Source organism: Pocillopora damicornis, chromosome 11 (assembly GCF_964200805.1).
Source record: "Pocillopora damicornis chromosome 11, jaPocDami1.2, whole genome shotgun sequence".
NCBI classification, from domain to species: Eukaryota; Metazoa; Cnidaria; class Anthozoa; order Scleractinia; family Pocilloporidae; genus Pocillopora; species Pocillopora damicornis.
In genome coordinates this window covers 21320848-21328861 of record NC_142680.1, presented here as the reverse complement: position 1 = coordinate 21328861, position 8014 = coordinate 21320848, and the positions used below count along the sequence as shown (strand labels likewise).

Genomic DNA, 8014 nt, shown 5'->3' with positions numbered 1-8014 from the left:
AAAGTTCATAAGGAAAAGCGACCAAAATAGCAACAAATTACCTTAATTTAAGAGTCAAACGTAAAGATAGACATCTATGATACTATTAGTATTTCGGAATTATTTTAAACTCCGTTTTCTCAGGTAGAAATTCGCCTTTAGCTGAGCGGAGGAGATGGAGTCTTACGTTAAATCTCGGAAAAATTTAAGAGCTAATGTCAACAAACATTAGACAAACAGCGGCAAGTCAACCAAAATTGTTTTCACTCTTACTTTCATATTTTGTAGCCCAATATGTCCTAATAATTGTGGTGCAGATTTTTGTGAGAATGTATTTTCTTTTTCGAGAAATAATTTTTTAGCTCGACCGCTCAAATATGTAAATTTTACCGTGAATGTTACTCGAGTTGTGTGACCTCGTGTAACGACTGATACTTGACCTCCGCTATTTCTGACAACATAATCCTTTGTTGTGTCATCTAAACTTAATCCCCTGTCATTATTGAAGCTGGCAAAGAAATATTTATTTTTTGGTGAATATTTTTGTCCGAAATACTTTTTCTATGTCGAAAAGTAGCATAAAGACAAAGACAGTTTAAACAATGACCGATATGACAAAATCTACTGAGCTTCTAGCTTTTGAAATACAAAAGGATGGTTATGAAGTTACTGTAAAAAATCTCCTTGTGTATTTGTGTTGTTCTAACGTGAGACGAACTCAAAGTCGGACGAAATATACTTGCTAGCGACTATGAAATATACATGGTGCCTACTTGTTGCCACCGTTTACTGCCATAAATCACTACAATTTACGAAAAAAGTTTTGCAAGTTTTCAGATGCTGAAATGAAGTTGATCTGATTTTGTCGCGAGCCGGCATCTTCAAGACGCCGAAAGATATCGATGATTTGACAATTTGCCCCACTCATAGATCAAATCTCGGTGTTGGGTGGAGTCGTGGTTCCAATAGCAGATGTAGAGTGCCAAAAGAAGTGTTCGGCCATGGTGAAGGCAGGGTCAAGTCGATTCCAAAAGGCGATAGGGGAATTGGCAAGCGCGTTTCACGGATAATACTCAAGGTTAAAAAGCCGAGCCCCAGATGGGATTTGAACCCACGACCCTCCGTGATCTAGTCGGATGCTCTAACCACTGAGCTACTAGAGACTCTATGGTGAGCAAGGGTCAATTTATGGGTCTTGACTGGAACCGCATCACGCGGTTACACAGCCAAGTAATTAGTGCGAACTCACTAACAGCATCGCGCTGTCACATTAAAGCATAACAAGATACGAACTCACTAACAGCATCGCTCTGTCACATTAAGGCATATCAAGATGCAACCAACCATCCAAAGTGAGTAAATTAAAGTTAAAAAGCCGAGCCCCAGATGGGATTTGAACCCACGACCCTCCGTGATCTAGTCGGATGCTCTAACCACTGAGCTACTAGAGACTCTATGGTGAGCAAGGGTCAATTTACTCAAGGTATCTGGAAAATTCTTACAACCTGGCTCCGGTTAGTACGCTACTTACCACCGTGTGCAAAATTACGCCTCCCGTCAGACTTAAGTCTCGACTGGGAATTGGTCAGTAGGCTACCAAAAATCCAGACAGAGGCGGAGTTTTCTATACTAATGTCTGAACACTTTGTTGGCTTCCCGCCGTCTGGCAGGATGCGTAATTATGCACACAGTAGTAAAGGGCCCTCCCGTACTCGCTATTAGACGCTGACAAAACTTGTTTCTCTTCACCAAAAATCACATCAAATTTGTCCTTGCTAAATTTGAAGCATGCTGCACGTATCAGCATCCCCCGGGGGACCCTGTAGATAAGACAAAAATCGTCCTAGTAATGCTTATTTCAGGGTTTTTTTAGCGAAAAAACACCCTAAAACGTACCAACTACGTCTCTGGTAGTCCACTTAAGTTTCAGACACCGTAAAAGGTACCAGATCACTGATTTAGACCCCTAAAAGGTACGACAAGCATCCTCACCCATTTCTCGTCGCCTAACCCTTCTCCCCCCACCCCCAGGTCAGCACCTAAAAAACAAAAAAATGTGATTTGCCAACTACGAGCTGTCAATTTCACCTCGTAAAATTCACGTGAACTGGTTAATCAATTATAAAAACCTTTAGGCACTTATCTGTCAGATTTTTATGGTTGACAGAGGAGCTCGTTACCCTAATGGGTTCCTGTTGACAAAATCTGTCCTGTTAGGAGGCAGGACGGCCGTACTTTTGAAGTTTTGTTCGTCTTGACATAATTTGGTAGGGATTCAAATAACTGTACGTCTGCATTTGTTAAAAAGAGTTTTGTACTAATTTTTTTTCAAATTTTACAGAGACTTGCGTACTGCGGAAGGACCCTAATTGTTTCAATTAAGCTCAATGTTGTTAGTTGAACAGTACGTCCATAATAACCGAGGTTATTAACCTGGAAGAGGTTAACGTCGGAAATGTTGCACGCACGTTTGAAAACCTTCATTTGGTAAGTGTACGTTAGTCTGCGTAGCCAGTCATCCAAAGGGAGAGGAGGGTAGTCTCCTCTCCTCTCCTCTTGAGATCCTTTTACGCAGCTGGCTAAAAGAACATGTATCACGCAGCATAAACGCCCACCTATTTAATACTCGCTTTCCACGATAAAGTTTGTTAAAATTCCTTTCAAAGAAAGTGCATATCTTCACTTTGGATTTGACAAAGAACAAGACATTCTGCACTACAGAATCTAAAATACTAAGCCACATGAGCTACCTTAAGTAACATAAAACGTGCGCGCAGATCGAGCGCAGAGAAAGTCTAAGTGATGTGTAGTTTTTCGCAGTTTCTTGGAAAAGTTTAAAGTTCTCTTAGGCCTAGACTTATAAGCATCGTTGTTCTAGACTTAACCCATGTTGTGCTAGTTTACACTCTCGTACTTTCTTTTAAACTTTGCTTGGCGGTGTGATGAAGTTGTTAGCTTGGCCGTGCTGGCGAGGGTAAAGGAAAAGTTCTGTAATTTACCTTTATCGCCGGAACAAAGCGTCTTCGTTAAAAATAAGATGAGATATCTCACTATAAAATAAGGCCAAGCTTAAAGCTTTCTCCAAAAACCCTCTTTCAACTGCATTACGCATTCAATTTGGAATATTTAGGAATTTAACTTTTCCTTCTTCACTTCACGTAATACACGCGTTTGAAAATCCCTCGTATTCTTTCAAAACATGTGCATGCGCAGTGTTTGACCGCTGTGTTTAAATTGGCCGCTATTAGCTGTTTACCTCAATCAGTAAAATTTACCTCAAGTACAAATTAGCACTAAAGTCATATCCCTTGGCAAACATGAAGACAACAGCTATATTACTGTTTTCAAAACAATAAAGGAACTCGACTGCGACTTTTTTTTAAGTAAAGAAATAAGCAGTATATTAAGATATACTACTATTTCTAAGCCCGATAATCAATTGGAAATACTCTCGCTGTATTTTGGTCAATTCTGAATTCAATAAAACTTTATGAAACGACTTGAAAGAGATATAGGGGAAAGTTTAGGACAGTTAATCGCTCGGAAAATGGTAAAAATAGAATCAAATCACTTGGAGACAATTAAAAAATACACCATGAACAAACTGGGAATAAAGCGACCCTTTCTATCTGATATTTTTAAAAGTCGATTTTTTTTTTTCATTCAACATTCCTTTTTTCCTTTAGCATATAATTTCAGCGGAACGGTGAACCTGAAAGAGAACTTTGTACAAACCGTTCTTACTTCAATTTTGTTCCGTACACTTACTTACAATCACAAACGTGAGAGTATGATCATACGCGCGCATATCTTTTCTTAGATTATGAATTGATTCATTCATGATAATGTGAGGTAGTTTTAAGAATACTTTCATAAATTTATGGTTAGTTTTTCCATTGCCTTCCCTTTAGTTGTTAAGGTGCGAAATATACAATCGAGAGACCTCGAGCAAAGATATATATCATGGTGTAGCTGATTGACGAGCGTTCCCTATCAGTCAGTTTTGAACTGAAAGTACTAGTACGATCGGGTAAAAGTCGAGATGGTCTAACTCCATGGACAGCAAAGTGCTTGTCGGATTGTCTGCTTCATTGCTTGTCTTACTTCACTTATCTTCCATCAGTAAAGAAACGGGTTTAACGTCGAGTTAAAGTAACTAAGACAACGATTATTCCCCTTAGGATGACCAAATGCGATGAATGTATTTTACTATGTGCAATCGCGGTTACCACGATAAAGAATGGTGTAAAACAAACAACAAATGCTAACTTCACCCACAGTGCACTATGCACTGCTTTTCTGTATTGAGCTATGTTCAGTACATTTAGCTGGCTCGGCTGATGTTGAACAGGATCTTCAGCCTGAGCCTGATGATATCTGAGAGTGCGAAAAATCTTTGTATATGATGCGAGAGAAATAATCAGGCAAAGTTGTATAGTTATGATACGATGCAAAAAAGTTATACGGTCATCAATATTTGAACTCACCCCGCTAATTGTGGATATTTATAAATGCTCACTCAGGGAGGGATATGTTCCTGATCTGCTGAAGCGATCCATAATCAACCCCCAGCCCAAGGTTTCTCCGCCTCAAGAAATTCAATCTGACTTGAGACGTGATATATCAAACACGAGGAAGAGTGTTTCATCCGATATCTAAACACCGAGAAGTGGTTGAAAAAACGAGGCGCAGCCGAGTTTTTTTTAACCAACTTCGAGGTGTTCGGATATCGGACGAAACACTCTCTCGAATGTTTGATATAGCTTCTCAGACCAGTAATAATTCTTGGAGAAAATCAAAGCAAAAATTCGCCAAATTTTAGGATAATTAAAATCACATATTCAAACCTCCTTCACAGTTGTAATTTCCTTTGTTTTCTCAGCATGAATTAATAATGACTTTGAGAACTATCTCTCTGACATGCACCCTTGCCAAAGTCATGGAAGGGTTTGCGCGCAGCAGGCTCGTGGAGCAAATTTCTGAAAAACTTAATCCACGCCACTACGCAAGGGAGGGGCACTCCACCACGGACGCCTTGATTTATATCTTACAGACGATTAACGAAGCAACTGATGGTGGGAATTGTGGGAATTGCCGATGTCTCTAAGGGTTTTGACCTGATTGACCATTGAATTCTTCTCAGGGAGTTGGCGTCTTTCCATATAGACACTGTCTTTATTAACTGGATTAGTGCCTTCCTGACTGGAGATCGCAAGCTGCAAGGATTGGTAACTCTCTGTCTGATTGGAGGTCACCCAGGGGAGGTATCCCACAAGGGACGAAACTGGGTGTGATTTTGTTTGCTGTAATGACCAACAATCTTTTGGGTGAATGACATTTGAGGATTAAATTCGTTGATGATACCATTAGAAATCCTGCCAAGAAACGGTATTAGCTTACTAAATGTAGCTGTCAATGATATTCACAAGTTTCTATCGAACATAATATGAAATTAAACCCGAAAAAATGCAAAGAAATGTTAATTAACTTCATGCAAAATGATAGTTTACTACAAGACCAATTGTCCCAGGTAACAACACCGTTGAATGTGTAAAAACTTATAAATTACTCGCTATATAATCATTAATGATTTAAAGTGGAACGAGCATATATATTAAATATCGAAAAAAAGCTTCGAAACGCCTGTATTCCCTGAGGATTCTTAAAAAACCGGGTGTTAATACAGAGGAAATTGTCAAAGTTTATTTGACAACAATAAAACCTATAATAGAATATGGCGTACAATTCTGGCAAGATATTCCTGAATTTCTTTCAAATAAGCTGAAGTCAATTAAAAAAAGGGCACTACATATCATCTATCCATGCCATAGTAACTTAGATACCCTTTATACTACCAACCTTAGCAGCTTGAAAGAAAGACGAACTCAGCTCTGCTGTAAATATATTCAGAAGATGACTCAAAAAGACCACCCCATTCACTTCCTCAAGCCGAGAGCATGCCGTGGTAAGCACTATAAGCATAACTAGCTTTAAGGTCAGTTCCTTAATCGATAGTTCTGTTGCCTTTCCCATGCCCCGCAAGTACTGTAGTACAACATTTACATCCCATGTCTTGTTGTATCTGGGCATAGGTGGCCTGTTCTGATAAACACCCTTCATAAAGCGTTTAACGTCTGGGTGTTCACCAAATGTTTAGTTACAATTACTTGAAGTCTGTAAGATGGTTGAAAGAGTTGAACAGGCTGAATTAATACTACTATAGCTCAATTTCTGATCAAACATGGTAGCCAAAAATTCTAGCGCGTCAGTTATATTTGTGTAAATTAGATCAATTTCCCTTGCAGAACAGAATAGGATCCATTTGCGAATGTGCACATCATATTGTTTACGGGACGAGTCCCTCCATGAGTGCATGATAATGTCGGTTGTTGTCTTAGAAAAACCTCTGTCTTCGAAAAATTTCCTGACAAATGACATGCCAAGAAAGTCAGTTTCTCCCGTAATGGGTGTAGTTGTTGAGTCCCCGGCAAAACGAACAGATCCCTCTTGGGCTGAATAACAATGGATACCTCCACCAGCAGTCTGAGTAGTTTGGGGTACCAGCTTTGGCTCATCCACCGTGGCACTATAAGAATGCCCTCTGCTTGGTTTGCATGTAATTTCTCCAGACATCTCCCAATTAGACTGAAAGGAGGAAATGCATAAAAGAATAAATTATTCCAATTTACAGAAAATGCATCCACGAACAAAGCTTCCTGGTCTGGACGCCATGATGAGTATTTGGCACATTGTATATTCAAACGGGATGCAAAGAGGTCGATTTCAGGACTACCAAACTTATTGGTAATCCTCTTGAATATCTGTGGATCTAACATCCACTCTGTGCAGTCATTAAATACCCTAGATTCTGCATCAGCTTCTACATTTTTACATCCAGGTAAATATATAGAACTGAGCCAGTTATTATTAGCAATACACAGGGCCCAGATTTGTTTAGTTACCTCATTACATGGAATGGATTTACTTCCACCCATGTTATTTATGTAGTACACTGCAGTAATGTTGTCACATTGCACCTGGATGTGTTTATTTTTGTGTGCACCACACAAAGCTTTGAGGGATAAAAATATAGCGAGCAGTTCAAGGTAATTGATGTGATTTAGTGCTTCTGTGGGGGTCCATCTACCCCCTGCTCTCTGGTCGCCATGCACCCCTCCCCAACCTCGAGAAGAGGCATCAGTTTGGATTACTATATCAGCTTCACCGTGTAAGATTGCTTTACAGGAAAAAAGTAGGTTTGCAATCCACCACTGCAGTTCCTCTCTAGAATTAACAGGTAGAGATATTTCACTAGAGAAATTGCCTTTAGTTTGTCTCAAACCCTCAATTTTCTCAATGTCAAGGTTATGGTAGTGTAATGGGCCATGTTCCCCGGCGGGGAAGCTGGAGACCATAAGCCCAATAACCTCTGCTAGATGAAGTATGGTGGGATGGGAGTTACTGAGAAGCTTTTCACATGCTTGGACCACCTTCTCAACTCTAGCATGAGAGAGACGTACCGTCATTGACACTGATTTCAGGAAAAAGTCCAAATACTCGAGTTGTTGAGAGGGATGCAGACAAGACTTTTCCTTTTTAACTCGTGAATTGCGCGCATGCGCAAGAGCGAGTTATAGATACGATGTGGAGAATAGCATTCGCTCGCTCGCTCGCTCGTTCGCTCGCTCGATTGGTCGATTCCTGTAAACTTTTTTTAGATTTTAGGCTTTTGAGTGCATTTTATAGTTTTTGGCGAGCAATAAAAAGACGAAATGGCGACCTTTGTTGCTAAGAATAGTGGTGGGGTGAAAAAGAAGCCAATGATAATCTTAAAAGAGTTTTTTTTTTTCGTTTTAGTTTCAACAAGCGGCGCCAGCGACTGGCAGGCATGCAAGGATTCACACTGAAATAACAGAACAACCTTCGTTTTTCATAAAATTGTAATTTACAATCCTTGAACTTGAAAACAATCCGAAGATTCATTGAAAATATCACTTACTGCGAAGCGCTCGGAGTTTACAGATGTTCAAAAGCT

General features: G+C 39.7%; 1 pseudogene; it reads right to left on the bottom strand.

Moving 5' to 3' along the window:
* Window positions 1-5814: 5814 nt before the first annotated feature.
* LOC149038197 (uncharacterized) lies at window positions 5815-6612 on the bottom strand (annotated as a pseudogene).
* Between the last annotated feature and the right edge of the window lie 1402 nt (window positions 6613-8014).